The 27050-nt window shown below is 35.7% G+C and overlaps 1 pseudogene; it reads right to left on the reverse strand.

Annotated features, from left to right (window-relative positions):
• Nucleotides 1–55: 55 nt before the first annotated feature.
• Nucleotides 56–26605, reverse strand: LOC140505291 (mitotic spindle assembly checkpoint protein MAD1 pseudogene; annotated as a pseudogene).
• Nucleotides 26606–27050: the final 445 nt, after the last annotated feature.

Genomic DNA, 27050 nt, shown 5'->3' on the forward strand with positions numbered 1-27050 from the left:
GGGTGGGGTAGGCTCTGTTCCGTGTCTGGTGCAACAGACATTTCCCATTGGCCTTCTACATCACCCTGGGCTGGAAATCTCCTCCACTCTGTTGTTCTGTGGCTTCTGCTGCTCTGATATTTAAGCCCATGGTTTGGTCCAGTCTCTCTCAGCTTTTCAGTTTTTTTAGTAGTTTCTCCTTCTCCAATTCCAAGGCCACCATATTTTCCTGTATCTTCTCATGATGTTCTAGTTTTCTCTGAAGTCCTTCTACTTCTTCTTTCAAAAAGCCATTGTTCTGTTTCATTTCTGTCAGGTAAACATTTTCCTCCCTTAGCTGCTTCACTTCCCTCTCCATCTTGGGGAAACGTACAAGTTCTGACTTCATGTTCTTCACAATAGCAGCATCCTGCTCCTGCAGAGACAGCTTCTGCCCCAATTCTTTGATTTTTTTTTCACTGTCAGCTATAAGACACTGTCTTTCTTGGAGCTCCAGGATTCTCTGGCTGGCTTCCTGCCATTTTTTGAGCTGTACATCTCACTGCCCAATCAGCTCCTGCTTCTGGTATTCCAAGTTCTTCACTTGCATCTCCTCGTTCATTATATTCCATTGCAACTCAGAAATTTTCCCCTTTAACTCAATGATGGTCTGATTAGCTTCAGCTAACTTGTTCTCTTTCTCCTGGAGCCTCTTGTTTGCCATGTCCAGATCCTGATTACATGACCTATTGATTTCACTCTGTTCCTTCAAGTTATTCTCTGCTTCCACCTTCCTCTCCTGTAGCTGTTTGATATGAGTCAGGAGCGCCTGGTTGCAGTCAGCCTCTCTCTCATAATTCCTGGCATTGGTTGTTGCTGCCTTCTCAAGTTCAATTTGAGCCCACTTATGGCTCAACTCCATCTGTATCTTCTCCCATTCTACTTGGATGAAGTGAAATTTTGAACAGAGCTGCTCAGCTCTTTCCTCCAATTGAATGCTCTGCTGGTACTACTCATTCAGTTTGGATCTTCCTCCACATCTGGTTTTGAAAGAAAGTTTTCCAAAATCTTCAGGCAAGAGAGCACAGCAGCATTTTCTTTCTCAAGTTTTCCATGGCCACTTTTGGTCCTACACCAATGGAGCCCGCTGCCACCAGCTGCTGCTGTGCCTCTCAGATCTCTGGAAAAGACTTTTCTAAAAGGCTTCCAAAATCTCTCCTTTCACTCTTTTTCCTAACCCCTTACACTCCAGTTTCTGACACTGTAATTCCACTGAAACTGCTCTCTTTCCACAGGGGCCAATTATTTCTTAATTGCAAAATTTAATGGTCTTTATCCCAGTCTTTATTCTTCTGGAATTCACTGAAATTTTTGACACTCCTTGATTCTCTACTTTATCTTTTTTTGGGGGGGAGGGGGAACATTATCCTCTTCTTCTCTTGCCAGTCAGACTATTTCTCAGTTTTGTTTGCTGTATCTTTAATTAGGTAACATTTTCAAACCATAGGTATCCCACAGATCTCTGTCTTGGATCTGCTGCTTCCCTTCTCCCTCTATACGACTTCACTTGATTATCTCATCAGTTCCCATAGATTTAATTATCATCCATATGCTGATCATTCTTAGATCTACATCTTCTGCCCTAATATCCCTTCTGACCTCTATTCTTTTATCTCCAAGTGCCTTTCAGTCATCTTGACCTGTATGTCCTATAAACATTTTAAAATCAACATACCCCAAAACTGAACATATTATCATTCAGTCTAAGATCTTCCCTTTCAAAACTTTTTTGTTACTATTGAGGGCATAACCATTTTACCAGTCTCCCAGTTTCACACTATATGTCATTTTTAACTCCACACAATCTCCTCTCCTCCTGCCCCCATATCCATTCCATTGGCAAGGCCTGCATCTTCCATTTTTTCAGTATCTCTCAGATATGCCACTTTCTCCCATCACATACTGCTATGTAGCATAGGCCCTCATCACTTCACACTTGGAATACTGCAATGGCCTACTGGTGGATCTTCTTGCCTCAGTTTTCCACTCAAATTCACCATCCATTTAGCCACCAACAATTTTCTTAGAGCACATTTTTTCATGTAACCTCCTACCCCACACAATAAATTTCCATTACTCCTATCACATGTAGAATTAATCACAAAATCCTAGCATTCAAAGCTCATTATTATCTACAACCACTCTTCCCTGCATCTTTTCACTTTTCTTATGTTTTATTCCTCACCCTATACTCTTCAATACAATGACACTAACCCCTTACTGTTCCCAAAACCAGAAACTCCTTCCCTTCTCTGGATTTTCTCTGGCTACCCACATGCCTGAAATGTGCTTCTTTCTCATCTATACCTCCCAGTTTCAAGTTCCAACTAAAATCTCACTTCCAAGCTTTACCTATATTGTTTTTCATTTGTCATTTATATAGCTTTGTTTATTTTGACTAGTTGTCTTCCTCCTACCTCTCCCTCTTGCCTTCATTATGTTATGAGTTCTTAGAGAGAAGATCTTTTGCCTGTTTTTGTATTCCCAGTACTTAACACAATCCTTTCACATAATAGACATTTAATATATGCTTACTAGCTGACTTTCTCTGCCAATTTCAAGGCTTTTTCCCTTTATTTTCATTTGGGATTTAAAAAATCAATTTTTAAACTTAATTTACACAGTCATTTCATTAATCCTCTAGTTGCATATTTTAAAAATATAATTCCTTAGGGATATGTATTTATGTGTGTGTATGTGTATGTGTTTGTGTGTGTGTATGTTCATGTAATCCCCTCATCCTATTCAATAAACCTCAGTGCTTCCCTCTCATTCTGTACAATTAATACATGTGCATATATGTATATATTAGTGTTTACACATGTTTATTTTCTCATGAGATGCTTTAGCTGTATCCTAGAAAAGATTTTGTAGCCTTTCATATTATTATAAATTACATATGTATATGTATGCATATATACATACATATACAAACATATAGTTAATCCTCAACTTTTGCAAGGGTAGTGTTCCTAGACAACTATAGTAAAGTCAGAAGGGTCAATACTGATCCATTAAATTTATGAGATATAGGGTATTAGGTTCCTTTGACTACCAAAACTATCATCCTTTAGTAGAGGTTGTTGAAAATACACTTTTCTTCCTATATTTCTTTATAATAAAATGCTAATTCTGATAATATGCACTTTTCCTAACACAGTACCATGAAGTAACCCATAAAATACACTATATGTTTTGAAATTTGGCAGCAGATATAGTTTCAGTAGAACCAGCTTCACAGAAAGTTTTATATTTTTAAAAGCATACTATGCTTTAAAACAACCCACCCATACTTGCCTAGCTACAAAAAGCTCAACATTTGTTTGGCTCTTTACTTATGAATCTGTTGGGTTTTCAAGTGGATAGTTACCATACTGACCACATTTTTTTTTCATTCTTCCACCATCTTGTTTCCAACAAGCAACTTCTTTTCCACTTTTTCCAGTTCCTTCATCCTACAATTGAGATGTTACGTTAGAACTTTCTGGAGGAGAATCATTAAAGTTTTTGCGAATGCTTTCCTCTTTTTTGTGGATGGAACAAATTGTTGACTCATTAACACCACATTCAGAGCCAGCAGAGGCTTCAGATATTCTAGCATGAAGCTTCTCCAACACCTTTATTTTCTCACTAAGCTGTATCACTGAATTTTGCAGGTTTGGGTTTATGACCCAAAGGACTTGCACTATGTTTTGGGAATGTAATTGAAACACAAAACTGGCATTTTAGAGACAATAAAAATATTCAGTGGACAAGTAGGGAACAATAGGATGAACAAGATCAGTAAAGGATATTAGCTGCTCCACAAACTTGCAATATTATGTTCATTTTTTTCTACTTTGCATAGTCATGAATGTGTATGAATTATAACATAAAAGTGAAAATGAAACTACAGAAAAGCAATCGTGCAAATGCAATAAATTGTATGCTGGATCCAGTGTCAGATTCATCTCCCTAAATTTTAATCTGGCCTCAGACTCTTACTAGCTGTATGATCCTAACCAAGTGACTTAACCCCTCAGTTTCCTCATTGGAAAGGAAATGGCAGACTATTCCAGTATCTTTCCCAAATTTTCTGATATATATATATATACATAAAACGTGTGTGTATATATGTATATATGTACATATGTGTTTGCATGTGTTAATGCATATGCATATGTATATGTGACATTGTTATTCAATTTTCTTTTAGTCCTACATCTTCCAATTATGCCTTTGATTAATTAGTATTTTTATCATGTCATCATTTGTAAAGTACTTCTTATTTTTGTTTTTATATGTATTTATAATTTATGTGATTGTATGTAAAATATTCAGTTCTGAGAAATATTTTTATACCGTAATGTTCCAATTAATACGTCTTTAAAGTCTAAGTTCTCCAACAGTTTAGTCAGTTCTATACTTTTTTTGCTTGCCTTTCTGTTAGATTTGTCGAATTTTGAGAAAGTATTAAAGTCTCTAACTACTGTTGTATTTCTATATTATTTGACATTCAGTTACATTTTTCTTCATATATTCATGTCTTATAAACATATATATAAATATATAAATTATATATATGCATATAAAATGATATTGATTCAATACCTAAAGTTCCAAGAAGAATGACATAATTTGTTTCCTTATCTTCTTTGATATGATGGATTTAAATTGTTTTACTTTGATATTTTGATTCCAAATTCTGTTTTGTCTTTAGCCACTTGATTCACAGTCAATTTTGTTAAACTTTTAATCTTAATCTGTGTGCAGATTTGCTTTCTGATATACAACAGATGTTTGGTTTTTATTTCTCTAAAAATCTTTAATCTATAATTTATAAAATTCATAATTTATAAATCTGCAATTTTTTATAAACCAGAATAAATTATTTCCTTTTATTGTATTATTCATTCTACAACCATTTAAAATAGAGATATCCATTTTGTCTTTTCTTCCATTTGGTATCTTTTATCCAAATGATATCATTTAATTTTTTCATCCCCTTCTTTTATGCTGTAATTTTATTTAATGATGAACTTCACTTAAACTATTTTGATGATAATCTATTCTCAGAGACTGTCTCCACATTCCCCTCTTTCATTTTCACACCATTTTTTTTTTATTTGGGGGGTTTACTTCAATTCTTTCTTTATTATCATTTCTTTTTTCTTAGTTGAGTTGTTAGCACAAAATTTTCCCTTATATATTTCCTCCAACTTCTTATATTTATTAATTTTCTTTGCTGCTTCTTTATATAGTTTTTATGTAGTGTTGCACTTTACTTCTTCGTTCTGCTTTTTATATTTCTTTAAATTCCACGCAAATTTATTCTTTTGTGATCTTTTGATGATAGATTTCTTTTAAAAAAAACCTCTTAACACCGAATAATAAAATTTTACTCCTTTCTCTTCTTTTAAGTTATACTTATGTTTTTTATTTTTATTTTTGGGATATTACAAGCTAAATATTTTTTCTCATTTGTGATTTTCTTTTTCTTTTTTTAAGTAATGATGTAAATATCTTTCTCTTGCTGAATGTTTATTTTTTTTCACTGATCAGTAGCTTCTAGATTGCAGATCATTTTATATAGTGACTAGTATTGGAAGACTTGATTTCAAATACGTCTTCAGACATTGATTAGCCATCTGACTATGAGCAAATTTAAATTCTCTCAGGCTCACTTAACTTATTTGGAAAAAAGAAAATAAAAATAGCTCCTACCTCAAAGTATTTTTTAATTTTCCACAATTTTTTTGGAAAGCTATAATCTTTAAGTTGTCTCCGTCCATCTTGTCATCTAGGTTTACTGGTTTGATTAGTTTAAATTCATATTTTTATATTGTCTCTTGATTTTTCCTATCACATTTTCTTCCTCTTCAATATTCTAAGTCTTTTAATCTTTCTTTAGATACTTTAGAGATATTCTCAATCCTATTTTTTCCCAAAATTGTTCATTGAGTTTTAGGGCAACTGGGTGGCCTATTGGTGCCAGGCTTGGAGTCAAGAAGACTCATCTTCCTGAGTTCTAATCTGGTCTCAGACATTTATTACCTTTGTTACCCTGGGCAAGTCACTTAAACCTATTTGCTTGTTTTCTCATCTGTAAAATGAGCTGGAGAAGAAATGGCAAACTACTATAATGTTTTTGCCAAGAAAATCATAAATGGGGTCAGGAAGAGCTGGACATGACTTGAAAAGACTAAAAACTACAAAACTTGAATTTTATATTCTGTGTTTTAAAGGATACAATATGGTCTGTATCTATTCCTATTTTTTAATGTTTGTTATTGTTCTATGTTCTCTTGAAAGATCAAGCATGATTTACTTTTCCTATGTATTATAATATTTAAGAGAATGTTTTTCTCCTTTTGAGTTTATCTTTCAACTTATTTTTAGAATTCTTGGTATTTATTGATTTATCTGCTTTTCCTTTGTGCCCTTACTGAGGTCCTTAATTTTGAAATCTTAGGTGCTTCAACTTAGGTGCTTTCCAATTATCTTAATTATCTTGCTTTTCTTCCTTATTGATGAGTAGATTCCTGAGATAGGGCTACAAGGCTGAGTGAAAGATTTATAATTTCACATCTTGGATTCATGTTTTGAACAATTTTCAAGGAGATTATCCATGCGTCATCTGAGTTTTAGTACCTTCAACCCATGCCTACACAGTGGGCATCTCTTCTAACAGGTGGAGTTAGCTTCTTCCTCTGCTACAGGTGCATGGAGACTGTTGGGAAAGAAGTGACGTGTGAGCATTTTTAAAATTAGAGTTTCCAGTACTAAGGATTCTATTCTGTTGTGTTCTGTCATCTTTCTTCTGTGTATTCAGCTATAAATATTCTGCATTTGGTGCATAATGTTCATTTCAAAAGGTTGAAGTAGTTTGGGAAAAAGTGATTAAACCCTATTTTTCTGGTTATGTGAGTCAAAATCTTCTCCTGTTTTATTTTTTTTTTAATGACTATCATTGGGTCTCCAGTATGAAAGGCAGAGAGTGCTGATTAAATGCCTTTCTTTCTGGTTTCTCTCCCCCCACCATCATTTCCAGAGGACCTCCATCTTTGGGCAGTTAAACAAGTAAACTTAGCTCAATGGGACACCCAATGAAACTACCTTCATTGAAGAATGAAGTGGATTCTTGGCATTAGCTACATTGAATATATGGTTAAGGAATCTGGTTGGAAATGATGATAGTTGGGTTGGCATACCAGGCAATGTATTTATCTTTAGTGGGAGCAGAATGTGACTGTACCCAAATTCTAATCAATTACAGGACAACATCAGTAAAATATTTCATAGCACTACTGGAAAACAGATGGAGCAGGATATACTTAGGCTGAATGCTTTGCAATGTTTTCTCACTCTGACTCACAGTGACTTGGTCTTCTTGGTAATGGGCCAAACTGAGGAAGACACCTGGAATTCATTTTGACTTTTGCACAGCTGGTATAGACTCTTTGGGATACTCATTCTTTCTGTGGGACCAAGTATACAAAGTGCACAAAGGGTCATAAATCTCTCATTGCTGGCATGTGCAGTGACAGAAATCTTTGTACTTTGGCCTCGAGGTGCACAAATATATAGGCTGTGGAGGAGAAGAAGAGTAGTAATTTGTCTTGGGATGGATGAAAAGTATTTTTTTTTTCATTTCTCCTCTCATTCGATCTAGCTGTCCAGGAAATGGATTTTTCTCTTGTGCGGAATTGTATGTGAGTGGTAGAGTTAGGCCAGAAACTGTACTGTACTCTGACTTCCCCTGACCCCATATGGATCTGTTCTCCTTCACTGAACAATAAGCTTCTAAGCAAAAAGTATAGTGAAGTGTCTGTTAAAATCCTTGCTACAACTTTGTGATCAAAGTTCAGATTTGAGAATGATTTTTAAGAAAAGTATGGGCAGCTTAAGAGACACTTAAATGAAGGCTAAACCATCATGAGTGTGTGATTAATTGTACAAAATTTATCTCCATTGGCAGGTACATTTCATTCCAAATCCATACAGTGTCTGAAATATTTAACCATGGTTTCAAGACTCTGCTATTCATTTAGTAGCTAGCAATCTATACCACCAAGGCAATATTCAGAGCACCAGTGGCCACTATGAATATGCCAGCATAGTTCCAAATCACAAAGTATAACAGGCTTTCCATATAAAAGGCAGAAGAAAAACATTTATTCAGATACCAGAAAGCCATATTCCAACACCAGAAAGCCAAATCCATCAAACTAAGCAAGAAGTCAATACACATTCTCAGACCTTCCCACAAACAAACACCCTCAAATAAAATGCCCTTCATTCATGTATAGCCAGCTGCCTTCTTTCTCTTTCCCAGATCTGAATAATCTGACTCACTTTCTGCTCCACCTCTACCCATTCAGCAAACTCCTCCCACCACAGGCTCCATGTGATTCAAACTTCTATGTGACCCAGGCAGTCACATGGGCCTATTAATGAATGAGAAAGATCTTCCCATTTAAATTACCATTACATAATCTTAGATGTGTCAACTCCTGAAGAAATACTCCACCACAGTTATCTAACAAGCTACTACTTGTTGTATGTATGATTGACTCAGTACTTTGTCCAAACACCATCATGATATAAGCTGAGAGAAATCTCTGAAGTGGAGGACCTCCTGGGATCATCAATATTAATAGTCACCCCAGGGTGTACTGGCATACCTGGCTCATGTTCTAAGAACTATGCTGTTTAATATTGCACTATCATGGACAAAGGGAGTTAGATCTACAAAAATAAAAAGGGATTAACCTCAGGACTTCCTTCTTCTGCCTCTATCAAGATTTAACTGGGCATTTAGACAAACAGGACTATGCTACCCTGCCTAGACCTATCCCACACTTTCTTTTTTAACATAACATTTTTTTAACACAACTTTTTCAAGTTATTATTATGCTGAACTAAGTTGAATTCATTTGGTTTTAATTATGTCCATGTGAAATATCTCATTCAAAGTCTAGAGGACAAATGGACAACTGTGGTATAGCTATTTAATCAGTTTTAAAACCATATATTTTTGTGTGATCTGACATTGACCAAATAATTAACAACATCCACTACTAAAATATTTAATTTTGATTTTGACACTTACTACCTAAAGACTCTCCAGAACCTCAAAGAAAAGGAAGAAGTAAATCTTTTTTCACTACCTATATTTTTGATGTCAAATTTGCTTGTAGAATATTTATCCACCCACCAGAATAACACACAGAGAGAACCTTGAAAAATAATGCTGCTTTTCTGATTAGAAGACTTAGCTAATGATAGAATATTGGGGAATGCCAGTATAAGATGTTTTGTTTTTCTTTTTGAATTTCTGTTAGTGCTTTGTTACTTTTGAGTTTCTATAATTATAGGCTATCATGGTTTAAGCATGGGACTTTGCCTAGAATAGTATTATGTTAATAAAGGACTCTGTTCATACGTTGACTGTTTTGTTAGTACCCAATAGAACAATGATGTGCTTGTATGCATATGTGCTTTTTATTTTCTTTTTTAAAAACTTGACCTATAGTTTCATTTCTGTAGGTAACTCCCATCAAAGAAACTCTCTTACCTAATGAGATTCTGAAAGGTAACTTTGTCTTATGGAGTTACCTAGAACTGAGGAGAACTAAGTTAAGTGGCTGGCTCAGAGGATTCACAGACAATATATGAAGTCGAACCCAGGCCTTCCTGACTGGCTTTCATCTACTCTTTCATGCTTCATCATATGCATGAAATGTTTTCTTTGCTTCAAAAAAATGCTCACTTTAATCATTCAGGGTATAGAATGTACTCTTTTCCCTCCAACTACCCTTTTCAATTTAAGGCAGAAAGTAGGATTGTCCTTCATTGATGATTTGGTAAAAAGTCTTCTTAGTCTAGGTCCACTGCAGAAGGCAGAATCAAGGACCTTTTCCAACACAGAAAAGGTACTGATAGTGATTAAGGTAGAAGAAAAACATTTAATCAGAAACCAGAAAGCCAAGTTCTAACTAACCCAAGTTCCTTACTTAATTTAGAGTGGCTCTCTGCAAGCTGTTCACCAAAAAAAAAAAATATCATCGTAAGGTGAGAACAAGTGTTTCTTAAGAAAAAAAAATTGTTTGAACTTGTACCTTGCTGGATTTCTCAAGTGAAGTGGAAGGGGGTGGGAAGATGACTAGGGAGGCGCCAGAGATTAAAGCTCCCTTTCTTGCTACATGCAAAAACCCCATGTCTCATTATTTCTTTCACGCATGGGTACCCTGTTTGCTGAAGGTGGTGTGAGAAGTTGCCAAGAGATAATTCAACTGTTCATGATTCTCATTGCTTGGCACTCTGTTAATTTCCCAAGAACAGCCTCAAACCTACAACTTGAAACTGAACAGCTGCTTTCCAGCATGTACAAATAGCTGTATTTAAATATATCTTTAGACTCATGGCTTGGAAATGTACACATAACACAATACCTTTTCTTTTTTTTCCAGCAATGGAGCATTAAAAAGAAGAAAAAGGAAACTTTATCATTTGAATACTGCTAACATTTATTGTGAGACTGGGGTAGTGTTACATTCTCTTGGTGCTGGCTTGAAAGATGGTAATTAAGTGGGCCTTCCCCATAGGGCTCTTACTCAAGCAGAAACATTTCTCTTGATATGATTTTGGCTTCAACTATCTCTGAAGTGGCACTTGGAAAATGAAAATCAAAAGATCTTTTAAGCCACACAATATCTAGTCTGTACTGGATTATTGTGTTGCAGTATTGTTGTCAGATAGCAGGATAATTCATTTCACAAAAGTACAATCTGATGTTTCTTTTGTAATAAGGAACAAGTTGAGTTCCACTATATTCTTGTGTAACCATTTCACTTCCTGGTCAGATAGGACTTAGGCAGTGAAAGTTAATTGGTTAACAGAGGAGGAGATGGCTTCTGAGATAGAATGACAAATTAAGAAGCACTAGGGACTCTTGCAATTTTACTTGAATAACAGCTGACATTGTCAAGGTGAGAGAGTAAAGACAGGGACTCATCTGAGCTGTCCCAAATTCCGTTTCAAACAACTATAAAATAGCACCTCAAAATGAATTCTGGAGTGGCAGAATCAATAAAAGGATGGGGTGAAACAATTTTCTAGCCCAAGACAACTTAGAATGTTGGTAAGAAAGGCCTGTCTAACTGGAGTGATGATGAATCACAGTCCAGTACAAGCCTCCACTAGGAAGCTAGCAGCAGGTCTTGGGAGTGACTGAATCAAAAGTGACAGTTTATAGATCACAGTCCACAGAGGCTAAGGGGGATTCATATGGAAATTATAACAGAACCTTTGCTGTCACTGGGTGCAAGACTCTGTTTATTGCCCATACAAGATTGTGGGTCACAGTCCAGGGCAAGTAGAAGCACTAAAACACTAGAACATGAAGCCACAGGGGAGCAGGGACTCTGGTCACACTTACAAGATGAAAATGAGTGCTTGGGGTCACTCATAGATCACAGCACAGGCCAGGAGAATAGTGATCATATCTCTCCTTAACTCATATCACCTTAGAAGAACTGAAAACACATAAACCCTAAGAACTAGTTCTAAAAATAGCAGTATAAAAAACCTGAAGCTTGAGACCATGCCCCTTCCTCCCTCAGAGCAGAATCCAACTTTAACATAAAGGTAAAAGTCAAAAAATAAACTGGAAAATATGCAAAGAGGAAAAAGAATCTGACTATAGAAGTTTATTAAAGTGAAAGGGAAGATCAAAACACACTCAGGAGGCAAAAGTGTCAAAACAGCTATATTCAAAGCATCAAAGAAAAATGTGAATTTTTGACAGACTCAGGAGGTCCTCAAAAAATCTCAATCAAATAAAAGAGAGAAAAATTGGAGAAGAATGAGAATGATGCAAAACATTCATAAAAAAAGTAAACAGTTTGATAAAAGAGGCACAAAAAGTACTGAAGAAAATAATACCTTAAAGAATAGAATAAGAGAAACAGAAAAATATGTAAAAATTCCCTGAAGGAAGGAACAACTTTAAAAGTAAAACTGGCCAAATGGAAAAGGAAATACAAAAGCTCACTGAAGAAAATAATTCCTTAAAAATTAAAATGGAAGCGGAGCCAAAGTGACAGAGTGGAAGGATGGACCTGCTGTAGCTCTCCCCCATAGCCCATAAAATGCCTGTAAAAATGACTCTAAACAAATTTGAGAGCAGCAGAAGCCACAAAATGACAGAATGAAAGAGATTTCCAGTCCAAGGCAGCCTGGAAGGCCAACAGGATAGGTCTGTCACACCAGGCTTGGAGCAGAGTGCAGTGCAGCCTTGGCAGCCCAGTGTGGCACAGACAGGACTGGGGCAGGCTTCAGGGTACAGAATCATGGGCAGCAGCTGTGTTTCTCAGATTTCTCAACCTGTAAAACCAAAGATAGGTGAAAAGGGAGCAGGGTCCAGCCTTAGCCCCAGTTCCTGTGCAGAGGAAATCACTGCAGCAGTGCCCCTCTTTGAAGTTCTAGGCCTAAAGATCCTGAAGTAATCAAGCAGTTGATCTGAATCTCAGCCCTGAGTGGCAGCCAGTGAAGCTAGAGGCAGTTGTGGAGAGGGAATTCTACTCATAGTTCCTGCATGGAAAAACTTATGACTGCTCCCAGATCAAAGTACAGGCCAGGAGAGGAGTAAACTTATTTACCTTGATTGTGCCACCTTGAAGGAACTGAGAACATACAGATCCTTAAAGTATATTCTCCACTTGACAAAGGACTCAAAAGTCAAGTAACTAGCTAGGAAAATGCCCAAAAAAGGGAAAAAATAAGACTATAGAAATTTACTTTCTTGGTGAGCAAGTATTTTCTTCCATCTTTTTGGATGAGGAAGAAAAAAAACATACCATTAGAGGAAGACATAAAAGTCAAGACTTCTGCATTAAAAACCTTCAAAATAGAGAAGATGGGGATAAGGGAAAGGTGGGGTGTAATAAAAGGGGGGCAGATTGAGGGAAGGGGTAATCAGAATACATGATGTCAGGGTTGGAGAAGGGGAGAAATGGGGAGAAAATTTAGAACTCAAAATCTTGTGGAAATGCATGTTGAAACCTAAATATAAACCAATATTTTAAAAAAAAAATGACAAAAAGTAAAAAAAAAAAATTAAAATTGAACAAATGGAAGGTAATGACTTCATGAAACATCAGGAAACAATAAAAGAAAATAAAAATAATTTTAAAAATGGAAGAAAATATGCAACATCTCATTGGAAAAGCAAATGAATTGTAATATAGATCAAAGAGAGATAACTTAAGAATTATTGGACTGCCCCAAACTCATGATTTTTTAAAAAGTGGCTAGACATTACATTGCAGGCAATTATCAAGGAAAACTTCCCTGATGTTCTAGAAACAGTGGATAAAATAGAAATTGAAAGAATGCACCAATCACTTCCTCAAAAAGGTTCCCAAATGAAAACTTTAGGAATATTACAGCCGAATTCCAGAACTCTCAGGTCAAGGAGAAAATATTATAAAGAGCCAGAAAAAAACAATTCAAATATTGTGGAGCCACCATCAAGGTAAAACAAGATTTAGTGATTTCATCTTAAAGGAGCAAAGGACTTGTAACATAACATTTCAGACTGCAAAGGAGCAAGAATTACAGATAAGAATCACCTACCCACTGAAATTGAGTTTAATCCCTCAGGGGAAATAATGGATATTTAATGAAATAAAGAATTTTCAAGCATTCTTGGGGAAAAGTCCAGCACAGAATTGAAAATTTGACTTTCATATAAAAGATTCAAGAGAAGCATAAAAAGAAAAGAGAAATCATAAGGGATTCAATAAGGGTAAAATGTTGAAATTTGCTCATAGGAAGTTAATACTTATAGCTCTTAAGAATTTTATCATTATTATGACACTTAAAAGAAAAAATACATAGTCAGGGGGCATTGGCATGAGTTGACTATGATGGGATGGTATCTACCAATATAAAATTAAGGGATAAGAAAGGGAAATGACTATGATGGAACTAAAAAAATAAAATAAATGCTGAAAAAGAGGGATGCATTGGGAGAAGGGGGAAGAAAGATATAGAACAGTAAATTAACTCAAATAAAAAAGATGTTAAAGAGCTTTTATAGTGGAGGAGAAGGTGCACTTGAGGGTGGTGGTGAGGAGTGTCAGACAATGCGTGAATGTTTCTCTCATCAGATTTGGCTCAAAGAAGGAATAACATACACCCTCAATTGTGCATAGAAATCTATCTTACTCTAGTGGAAAGGAGGATGAGAAAGGAATAAGAGAATGGGGGAGGATGGCTTGAGAGAGGTGGTGGTCAGAATCAAAGCACTGATTGAGAATAGGCTGGGTGAAAGGAAAGAGAAAAGGATAAAGGGGAGAAAGGATAGAGGGAAATATGCAAAAAAAATAACTGATTTTTTTTACATTTCTCTGATAAAGGCCTCATTTATCAAATATATAGAAAACTGAGCTAAATTTATAAGAATATAGGTCATTTCCTAATTGAGAAATGGTCAGAGGATACTAACAGGCAGTTTTCAAGTCATGAAATCAAAGCTATCTATAGTCATATGAAAAATGTTCTAAATTATTATTTTTAGATAAATGCAAGCTAAAAACAGTTCTGAAGTACCAACTCACTCCTATTAGATGGACTAACATGATGCAAAAGGCAAATGACAAATGTTGGAGAGGATGTGGGAAAATTGGAACACTAAAGTACTCTTGGTAGAGTTGTGAACTGATTCAACCACTCTGGAGAGTAATTTGGAACTATGTCCAAAGGCCTATAAAGTCATGTATTCTTTACCTGAACTTTCTTAAGTAATTACTTTAAAGCAGTATCAGGTGCCAGGTGGGCAAGATGAAATTACCAATATTATAAAGGAATATATTGAGGTAGGAGAGCCTACCACAACTTGCTGAAATAATTCTGTCTGATCAGATGGGACATGGAGAGTGACAGTGACTCCTCCCTTGTATCCTGCTGATCCAGATACCATTACCTTAATAGAAAGGATCCAGAAAGATGATGGCACTTGGCATGCAGTTACTGATTTAGCCAATGCTTTCTTTACTATCCCAATAGATTCTAAACAAAGGGACCAATTTGCTTTCACTTGCCAGAGCCAACAACATACTTTACAATACACTATACACGCTTGCCACAAGGATATTTGCACAGACCCACTATTTGTCATAGGATTGTGGCTGAACATTTAAATGAATTAGAGCTACTGTTTACACACTACATAGATAATGTTATGATACAGGAAAACAATGCAAAAGTGAAGAAGAGTTGCATCCTTTTAATTGAGCACATGAAAAGCAAAGGGTGGGAAATTAACCCTGTAAAGATTCAAGGGTCAGCTCAAACTGTAAAATTTTGGGGTATACAGTGGAATAAGAGGCTGAGAGAGGTTCTCCTGTAAGCTTGACAAAAGATTCAGGATTTTCCTATCCCCACCAATAAGAAAGAGGCCTCAAAGTTTATAGGATTATTTGGATATTGGCAACATCACATACCACATCTAGGGCAAATTGTGAAACCCTTATATAAAATTACCAGAAAAAATATGAATTTTATTGGGGACTTGAGCAGATAAATCCTTTTGAAGATGCAAAGGCCTCTATACAACTGGCCCTAGATTTATGGCCCAGAGGAATTACAAGGAACTGTATAGGATGAATATGCAAACTGGAGTTTGTGGCAAAAACAACAAAGCTGAAATATACCCTTAGGATTTTGATCTAGGAAACTTCCTGGAAATTCATCTGGCACTCAATACCCCTTTTGAAAAGCAGATGTTAGCTGCATATTGGGCTTCAGTAGAGATTGAAAAACTGACTTTGAGTCATGAGGTAATATTAAGTTCTGAAATCCTGATTTTGACTTGGGTAATGAGTACCTCAGCTTCTCACAGAACTGGATGTGAAAAAGGCTAATATAATTAAATGGAAATGGTATATTCAAAATAGATCTAAAACAGGCCAAAGTGGAGTTTCTGCTTTACATGAATCTATAGCAAACATAGATTCTGAGGGAAATGATACACCCCCTGAATTAAAGTAACATTTTTTATCTTCCTTGGTAAAATGGAATGAGGGATATGATGGATTAACTGAAGAACAAAAGAGACATGCATGATTTACTGATGGGACAGCAAAATATTTGGGCCATAAAAGGCATTGGAAAGTGGTAGCCTATAACCTGTGTACTAGGGAGGCTTTTGAAAGTACTGGGATAGGTGGAAGTACTCAATATGCTGAATTTATGGAAGGACATCAAGCTATCAAAGCAGAACAAGGAGTATGGTGTCATATATTCACTGATTCATGGGTGGTAGCTAATGGGTTAGCTACATGGATGCCCATGTGGAAAAATCAAAATTGGGAAATTTTGGGAATTTGGGAAATTTGGGAATTTGGGAAAAATTGACAAGTAAGTCAGGGGCAAAGAATTATGGGAAGATGTATGGGACATGTCTTTAGTTACTGATTTGTCAGTTTTTCATGTAGATGCTCACATGGCCCTTGCCACACCAGAACGTGTGTACATTACACATGCTGATCTACTACACCCCATTTTAAGCCCCATTCATTTGAGGGGGGAATGATGGGATGCTTGTGCTCAAGCCCACCCTAAAATATTGTTTTATGTGATTATTTTATGTGATCTCTGTTATATTGATGTAAAATTTTGTTGACACTAATTGCCTAAGATATTGTTTAATATGCTTATTTCCTGCTATCACTGTTACAATTCTGTTAATACCAGTTGTCTCACTAACTTATATAATGAATACAAAAGATCTTGGAGCCAGATGTAATTTAAATGGGAAGATCTTTCCCTTAAATCACATGGAAGACTAAATCACATGTGGTGGGAGGAGTTTGATGAAAGGGTGGAATAGGAGGCGTAGAGAAGAACCCAGAGGAAACTAGAGAGAGTGGTTGGGCAAAGAAGAAAAGACACAGGGCCACAGGCACAGCAAGGTTCGTGAGTGTTTTCTTGTGGGAAGGCCCTGGAAGGGGATGGGGGCAGGCTTGGAAATGGTTTTGTCCCCTGAAGTGTTAGTGTATTGACTTCTGGATTACTATGATGAATTTGGCTTTCTGGTGTCGAGATTTGGCTTTCTGGTGTCTGAATAAATGTTTTTCTTCTGCCTTCTATATTGAGAGTCTGTTATACTTTGTGGTTCAGAACTATACTAGAATATTCATAGTTGCCCTTGGTGCTGTGAATATTTTCTTGCAGATAAAATGACTTGCCCTGGGTGACAAAATTAATAATTACATTAAGTGGCATTCAAACCCAGATCATCCTGATACCAACTTCAGAGCTCTGTCTGTATCTCCTAAGAAGCTAGAACACTACAGAAATCCGGTCATCAAAAATTAATGAAAAAAACCAGCCACAGTAGAGACTCAACTGAACCATTTGCTTATTTTTTACTCCTTTCTACCATTTTATGGGATCAACATCTACCTCCCAGGATTGTTATGAGGATCAATGAGGTGATATGTAGAAAATGCTTAGCACAAATGCTTGTCACACAATAGGTGCTTAATAAATGCTTGTTCTGTTCTCTGATTTATTCTGACTCTCATAGAGGCATGGACCTTGATTCTCCAACTTGTGAGTCAGTGGGAGGCAACCTGTCATAATTCTGTGGCTTATGCTTGGAATGGTAGTTAATACTTTATCTTCCTCTGTGCAAGAGTAGAAATACCCTCTATAGGACTGTTTTCCTCAAACTTACTTCAGGAATTCTTTTGATAAAATAGAGAAATTGCTATATTCACTCTGGTTATTTAGTGGCATACATGCTAGAGATGTTATTATGGAAAAGGGGAAGTGTCATCTGCTATGGTGGTTGACACTTAGACCAGTTGTGGGAAAAGGATAAGAAAAAGAATCAAAAGAATTGGGTTCTAGTTCTGGGTTCATCTGTGACTTGTAAACTTGAGATCAATATAGATAAATTACTGATTTTTTTCTGTAGTTTTGTTTCTTCCTCTGTATAGTGGGGATAGTATCTTCCTTCCTTGGTTCTTTTACAGGACTATTCTTCATATCAGACAGATAACAGATGTGAACGTTTAAAACATCAGAGTGGACAATAGAAAGAGTGTTGGATTGAGGTTAGAAGAGTGGGGTTCAGATCTTGGCCACTTACTTCCTGCATGACCTATAAAACAAGTCACTTTGCATCTCTAGGCCTCAGTATCCTCATTTAGGAAATGAAAATTGGCCCCAAGATTTCTTTAAGCTCTAAATCTATGATCCTATAATCATCATTATCACCAGATTATAGAGATGAACATGCATTATTTCTACTCTAGGAAGAGATGGTTCTTCTTCCTTCTGTGTTAATAATATATTTTACAGCACTCAGGGAATCTTAAGCATATTATTTGATTTATAAGAGAATTCTTAAAAAACTTATTTAGTATTTTATTTTGCCCCAGTTACATGTAAAATCAGTTTTTAAATATTGGTTCTTAAAACTTTGAGTTCTAAACTCTCTTCCTTCCTACCTCACCCTTTCCCCACCCCCATTGAGAAGGCAAACAATTCAGTATAGGTTATGCATGTACAGTCATGCATAATATATTTCCATATTAGTCATGTTGTAAAAGAAAACAGACCAAAAAAATTCAAGAAAAATAAACTAAAAATTATGTTTCAATCTGTGTTCAGATACCATCAGTACTTTCTCTGGGCGTAGAAAGCATTTTTCATCATAAGTTCTTCTGAGTTGTCTTGGATCCCTGTATTGCGGAGACTAGCTAAGGCATTCACAGATAATCATCTTAATATTACTGTTGCTTTGTACACAATACATTTCACTTTGCATCAGCTCATGTAAGTCTTTCCAGGTTTTTCGAAGACCATCCTGCTCATCATTTCTTATAGCACATTATTATTCCATCACAACCACATAGCTCAGTTTATTCAACCATTTCCCAAATGATGGGGGGAGTGCCTCAATTTCCAGTTCTTTGCTACCAGAAAAGAGCTGCTATACATATTTTTGTACATAGAAGTCTTTTTTTTCTTTCTTTTTTTAACTCTTTTTGGATTACAGACCTAGCAGTGGTATTGCTAGGTCAAAGGGTATGTATGCATGGCTTTATAACCCTTTGGACATAGTTCCAAATTTCTCTACATAACAGTTGAATCAGTTCACAACTCCAACAACAGTGCATTAATGTCTCATTTTTCCCACATCCTTTCCAACATTGGTAATTTTTTTCTTTCTGTCCTATTAGGCAATCTAATAGATACCTCAGAATTGCTTTAATTTGAATTTCTCCAATCAATAATGATTTAGAGCATTTTTTCATATGACTATAGATAGCTTTGATTACTTCTGAAAACTTTTCATATTTGCGATCATTTGTCAATTGAGGGACAGCTTTTAGTTTTATAAATTTGACTCTGTTTTCATTTTAGAAATGAGGACTTTGTCAGAGAAATCTGCTTCAAATTTTTTCACAATTATGATTGCCACATTTATTTCTCTCCATCTGATTCCCACCAATTCTATTCTATTCTCTCTCCTTTTACCCTGTCACTTTTAAAAAATGTTTTGTTTCTGACTCTGCCTCCCCCAATCTTCCCTCCATTCTATCAACCCACCACCTTCTCTTATTCCCTTGCCCTTCTACTTTCCTATAGGATAAAGTATATTTTTATACCAAATTGCATGTAAATGCTATTACTGATTTAAGGCAATTCTGATGATAGTAAAGACCACTCCACTGCTCACCTCCTCCATCTTCCCTGCCACTGTAAAAATTTTTTCTTGAATCTCTTATGTGAGATAATTCACCCCACTTTATTTCTCTCTTCATCTTTCTCCCAGTGCATCCCTCTTTCTCATTTTTAATTTTATTTTTTTAGATATCATGCCTTCATATTCAACACACACCTGTGCCCTCTGTCTATATATATTCCATCTAGCTGTCCAAATAATGAGAAGTTCTTATAGTAACAAGTATCATCTTCTCATGCTGGAATGTAAATAGTTTAACCTTATTAAGAACCTTATGATTTCCCTTTCCTGTTTACTTTTTTTATGCTTTTCTGGAGTCTTATACTTGAAAGTCAAATTTTCTATTTTCTTCTAGTCTTTTCATGAAGAATGCTTGAAAGTCCTCTGTTTCATTGAATATCTGCTTTTTAGCTTGATAAATTATACATAGTTTTGCTGGGTAGGTGATTCTTGGTTGTGATCATAGCTCCTTTGTCCTCTGGAATATTATATTTCAACTCCTCTGAACCTTTAATGTAGGAAATGCTGAATCTTGCTATCTTGACTGTAGCTCCACAATACTTGAATTGTTTCTTTCTGACTGCAATATTTTCTCCTTGATCTGGGAGCTACAATATTCTTGAGAGTTTCTATTTGAGGATCTCTTTCAGGAAGTAATATGTGAATTCTTCCAATTTTTATTTTGTCTTCTGGTTCTAGATAACAGGGCATTTTTCCTTGATAATTTCTTGAAACATGACATCCAAGCTCATTTTTTCCATCATAAATCTGAGGCAATCATATACTTTAAAAATTATCTCACCTGGATCTATTTTTCAGGTTAGTTGTTTTTCCAATGAAATATTTCACATTGTCTATTATTTCTTCATTCTTGGGCTTGTTTTATTGCTTATTATTTTCTTATAACATCATTAGCTTCCATTTACTCAATTCTAATTTTAGGGAGTTATTTTCTTCATGACTTTTTTTTACCTCCTTTACCATTTGGCCAATTCTACTTTTTAAAGAGTTTTTTTTTTCTTGAGTTAATTTGTGTACATCTTTTTCTATTTAACCAGTTCTCCTTTTAAATGTATTGTTCTCATTGGTTTTTTGTATCTCTTTTACCATGTGTCCTAATCTGTTTCTTAAAGTGTTATTTTTTTCATTTTTTTTTGTTTCTTCTTTACCAAGCTGTGGACTTCTTTCATGATTTTTTTACATCATTCTCATTTCTCTTCCTATTTTTACCTCTACCTCTTTTACTTGATTTTCAAAATAATTTTTGAGCTCTTTTATTTTTGAGACTGAGACCAATTCATATTTTTGTTGGATGCTTTGGATGTTGGAGCTTTGACTTTGTTATCTTCTTCTGAGTGTTTTGTTTCCTTCTGATCCCCTTTGTCACCATAGCAACTTTCTATGGTCAGAATTTTTTCTGTTGTTTCTCATTTTTATGCCTACGTACTATGTTTACTTGACTTTTAACTATTGATTAAAGTGGGGTTCTGCTTCCAAGATGGAGGGAGCACTCCCAATCTTCAGGGGGTTTGTGCAGCTGTTTTCAGAGATGCTTCTAGGAAAATGTAAGTTTCTTCTAAGGTGATATAATCTAAAGAGAGCTGTGTTTACTCCTCTCCTGCTTATGCTGTGGTCTGTGAGTAACCACAAGCACTTCTTTTCTGCCCTGGAACTGTGAGGATGGTCCCTGTTTCACTAACTGCAAGCTCTGGTATGCTTCACCCTGGAACTGACACACACAACTGTGACCCATATCTAAATATGAGCAAAGCAATGGAGTCCTTCCCCCAGTGCCAGCAAAGATAATCCTGTAATGTAGGGCTGAGCAGTTATCTTAATCTATTACCATTTGTGGGTTGAGACCTTGGGAAGCAACTCGTGCCACTGCTGATTCAGTGGTTCTCAAGGCTTGTTGGGTCTGATGTTATGCTGGTGCCTCCTGTGCTGGAGTGTGCTCTACTCTCACCCTGGTACAATAGATCTTTCCTGCTGACCTTCTAAGTTGTGTTTAACTGGAAAATTATTTCATCTCATTCTTTTGTGGGATGTTTTATGGCATTATTTAAAGGTATTTGGAGGAGTTTTGTGGAGAGCTCAGGTGAGTTGGCTTTTCTCAGTCATCCTGGCTTTGTCCCAAGAGAATTCTCTTGGAAAAGTATATAATTGGCACATTTGGAAAAATGAATCAAGGAAAATATATTTACTGAATTTATCCCTAATTTGATATCTTAATAGAAGGATTTTCTTTATCCAAATGAGAAACTATTTTATTTCTCAAAATAAAAGCTTTTCATATATTCCATCCATCTATCCATCCATCCATCCATCAATCCATTCCTTCCTTAGGTTTATCATAATCCATTTTCCTTCTGAGTTCAGAAAATTACATACTACTTTATTTACTTAAGTTATTATCTATTTTACATAGGTCTTAGTCTTAGAGATTTCCTGGCACAACTGAAAAACATCACCTATAGTAAGCATATGCCTTTCTTCTTTGAATCTCCTTTGACATTGATGTTCTGTTATTTCATTTTCCAAAAAAAGTCTCCCTTCTCTTGTGCTCACCAGTGATCTCCTTGATATTGCTATATATCATTTTCAGAAAGATTTTCATAGGTATTGGGAAGTAGACATATGGCTCAACAGTATCTTGTTTCTTCTCAGTTACCTTATTTTGGTAATAATAATGTCTATAAACTTACCCACGGTTTTGGAATTTTCCTCTTTTTGATAATGATATTAACAACTACCACTCAGCATATCCTACCTCAAATCTTATGGAAGAGGTATCATCTATAGATAGTGAAGCTATATAATGCTCCTGTTCACAAATATTGTTGATCATATAAAACTTTAGATTACTATGAGGTCTTTTCATGAAGCTCTATGTCCATTTAAAAAGAGATCAGGCCATCTATCAAGACACATAGGAAAACTCAAGTAGATGAAAAACACATCTAGATGCATTTGGAGTCAATTTGTTTATATTAGATAGGTACCAAGTTCAGAACTCTGAAATTAATAGGATAAGCAATTCGGGGAAATTATATAGCTCTTTCAATTATCTCAAACTGCTTCTTAACACAAAATTCCATTTTGGCATTTGTGCATTTATTACTAGTATCTCCAAATTGTAAATCATGGAACACAATGATTGCCAAAGAATCAAAGAGTATATCGGGAAAAAATGCATGGTGGGCATAAGGGAACTGCCAAATTATCAATGAAGACATATATGTGATCTGATATAAAAGACTTCATTAAGGAAATATGATTGAAAAAGAGGTAGTCTAGTTACATGTTGAACATGATGAGCAATAGAACAGCCTGAGTGTTAGTTTATATCAAATATTAAAAACACTGGAGCAACACATTCAGATTGTTGCATCAGTTCTCTGTGGAGGGTTTAGAAAAGGACATAGAAAAGAATTACAGAAGGTAGGAAGGCAGGAAGGAAAAGAAAAGAGAAGAGAGGAGAGGAGAGGAGAGGAGACAAGATGAGAGAAGAAGAGAGGAAAGGAAAATTATTAAGTGCCTATTGTGTGTCAGGCACTACAGTAAGCACTTTATAAATATTATCTCATTTGATCCTTACAACAATCTTGGGATATAGTTGCTAGTATTTTTATTATTCCCATTTTACAATTGAAGAAACAGATAGACAGATAGACAGATGTTAAGTGAATTGTTTAGGGTCACACAACTAGCTGGATTTAGTCTCACTTCTTTCTGATTCCAGGACTAGTTTTCTATCTATTGTGCCACCTAGTATATGGCTGGATTTATATGTTCCTGTGGAGGCAGTGATTTCATAAATGAAGTCATATATGATGAAATATCATGAAGGCATAAGGATTTCTTCAATGCCCAGAATCTTGTCTCTTCAACAGATTTCCTTTAGTCAGAGACTACTTCCTCTTATTAACTGTTGCTATGTTTGTTCAATAAGGACAAATATTGAGAGGCAATTCAGGTCAATCTTTGTTAAGATTGTACAATACCAAACTAACCATTTTTCTGAAGATGAACCAAAAAAGAATTCTAGTCAAATACGCTTCTTTGGAAAGAATATTAACATATAAAAGAGAAAGGTAGAAATTCAGAATAGGAAGGGAGCTTATTGATTGTCTCTTCCTGCTCCCTCATTTTACAGATAAAGAAAAAAACTTCTGGAAAGCTAATGACTTTTTCAAGGTTATACATCAGAAGCAGGTTTAGAACCCAAGTGTCTGGATTAAAATCTTTTGGTATTATATCAGCCTATCAGGTATGGGAAGGTTTCCCTAAAGGCTGACTAAGGGCCAGAGCGGTGAATGGAATTTCAGGATCTTGTGTGCTAGTGCACATGAAAATAATGCCTGGGCTTAAGCAAATAGAAAGGAAGTGAAGGAAACTTTTCTGATTAGCCCTATCCTGCTGAGAAGATCTCTGCCACTTAGCTTCCTTTGATGAGATTACAGATTTCTGAAACTTTTCACACCAGGAAGATAGACATTTTGAACAGACATCCTTTTAAGAAGGCATAGAACACATTCCTTATTCTCTCTAAAGTATACTATTATTCTTTTGGGAATGACTTGATCATGTTTTTAGAAAGAAAGTATCAGGTTCTCAGACCTGGAATCAGTTATTCTGCAGAAGGCTAGTAAATAATCTATCCTAAAACAAACAAACAAACAAATAAAAAAACAGATTTTCCAAGATGAAGGAGTTTAGGTTTATTATGAGAAAGTAAAAGAATTCCAGGAAGCTTAATAATGATATTTTTTTTCCTTATGACTGCAATTCAGAAAATATAGTCCTGTAAATAAAGCTAGCATATATGTCCCTATATACATACACACATTTATATGTATATATACGGAGAGTGAGAGAAAGATCTCAAGTAGTTTTTCTATCTAATTAATATTATTCTTCCACTGGTGATTGATGTTGATTTAGTTTTATTATGTTTCTCTAATGATGTCCAGTATGGTATTTTTCTGCGGAGAGAATGTAATCATCTTAGCTGTGGAAGAATTTCTAAGCTGACATTAGTTTAGAAACAGTTCTTGAGCTAATAACTACCACATCAGTCCCAACTCTGCTGTTACATATGCATTTTCTTCTCATTCATGATCCATTGAATCATGGACTCTTCAAGTTGTAGGGAATCTTAGAAGTCATCTGACCCAAGTGTCACTTCAGACACTGTCAAAACCCCTTCTACAGTAGTCTTTGCAAGTGGTCATCTTGCCTTTCCTTAATGCTTTCTACAATTGAAAATCCATTATATCACTACTCCTTTATTTTAACTATTTTCTTTAAATGTATTCTCTTTCTATGCCTATATATATATATATATATATAGTATATATGTATGAAATATACATATTAGTATACGCTTGGTATTTATATTTCCTCTTTCCTCCATTAAGTGCCTTGCTCATAGGCCATCCACTCTATGTATATCCCCAGCACTGTTCACCAAGCCTGGAACATAGTACCATCATGCTAAATATTTGTAGATTGGTCATCTCATTGAAGCTGGACAATTTAAATTCTTAGGAAATTCTTCCTTTTATTGAATGGAAGTCTTTATTCTTCTACTTTAGTCCTTCAGAGGCATATGTAATAAGTTTAGTATGTCACTAGTTTCTACATACAATCACAAGTTTTACCAAATCACATGGCCTGCTACCCAATATCGAATAACACATCTCTCTTAGGGTATTTTTATTATTCTTGCAGTCATTTACTTACCCATAATACCTCATTTATCTCCTTATTCAGTATTGGGTTCTGTTTCATAACTTGTCCCTCTCTAGGTCCTCACCTTTATTCCCTAACATCAGAACTGATACACCCTTTGCTTTTCAGAAATTTTCTTTTTCTATCATTCCTATTTTATCTAAAATATTGTTTGAAACAGCCACATATAAAAAGAAGTAAAACAAACAACTGATTAACTGAAGTGATCCTTCCCTCATGATAATATGTGTGTGTGTGCGTGTGTGTGTGTGTGTGTGTGTATGTGTGTGTAGTATGGCTAGAAGAAGAAAGCATATTACTGTTAATCGTGGAACTCTAAAACTTTCATCTTGCTCATATATTGATATACCCTACACCCAACACATACATATATTTGCATTGTCACAAACAAATACAGGCTTTTATAAATATTGTGTTTTCAATATATTTTTCTCTAGTATAGTCTTCTCAACACCTTCACTTCAACCAAATAGCCTTTGTGTTTTTTTTATCTCTATGTTTTGTTCCCACAATTTTATCCACCCATAATTTCCTTTCAACTTAAGGTCTGATTATGTCAAAATCTGGTTGCTCGGAGAAGTTCAGCAGTATTGTACGTCAATTTCATGATGGCATGTTTGCCTGAGATCTGCATAGTGGACAATGCTCTTGTGCCTTCCCAGTCACCAATAAAGTGAAATAGGTCTGTGCACTTGCTGTCATGCTTTTTAGCATGATGTTTTCAGCCATGTTGTCAAATGCTTTAAAGAGGATGAACATGGTATCAAGGTCAAGTACCGTACTGAGGATGGCAAGTTCTTCATTTTGAAAAGGCTATAAGCCAAGACCAAAGTGGAGAGAGTGTTGGTGCATGATTTTCTGTTTGCAGATGATTATGCACTCAATGTAGCCTCTGAAGCTGAGATACAACAAAGCATAGATCAATTCTCTGCTGCCTGTGCTAATTTTGGCTTAATAATCAGCCACCACCACACCATCTATACATGGAACCATCGGTTGCAACAAATGGAGAAGTTTTGAATGCTGTGGATAAGTTCACTTACCTTGGTAGTGTACTTCCCACACTGGCAATGAGGTTGATGCACACATTGCCAGAGCTAGCTCAGTGTTTGGGAGGCTCCAAAGAAAAGTTTGGGAGAGAAGAGGTATTAGACTTACTACCAACCTGAAAGTCTACAGAGCTGTTGTGCTGACCTCATTGTTGTATGCCTATGAAACATGGACAGTCTAACAACGCCATGCCAGGAACTGAATCACTTCCATTTGAACTGTCTTTGGAAGAGTCTGAGGATCACCTGGTAGGATAAGGTACCTTATCCTTGAAGTCTTTGCTTGAGCTGAACTGTCAAGCATTCAAACTATACTCCAGAGAGCACAACTCCTATGGGCTGGCCACATTGTTTGAATACAAAATGTATGCTTTCCAAAAAGACTCCTTTATGAAGAACTCACATGGGGCAGGAGACCACATGGTGGTCATAAGTGATCCAAGAACACTCTCAAGGTCTCTCTCAAGAACTTTGGATTTGACTGT

The sequence above is a fragment of the Notamacropus eugenii genome, chromosome 1, assembly GCF_028372415.1.
Source record: "Notamacropus eugenii isolate mMacEug1 chromosome 1, mMacEug1.pri_v2, whole genome shotgun sequence".
Lineage (NCBI taxonomy): Eukaryota > Metazoa > Chordata > Mammalia > Diprotodontia > Macropodidae > Notamacropus > Notamacropus eugenii.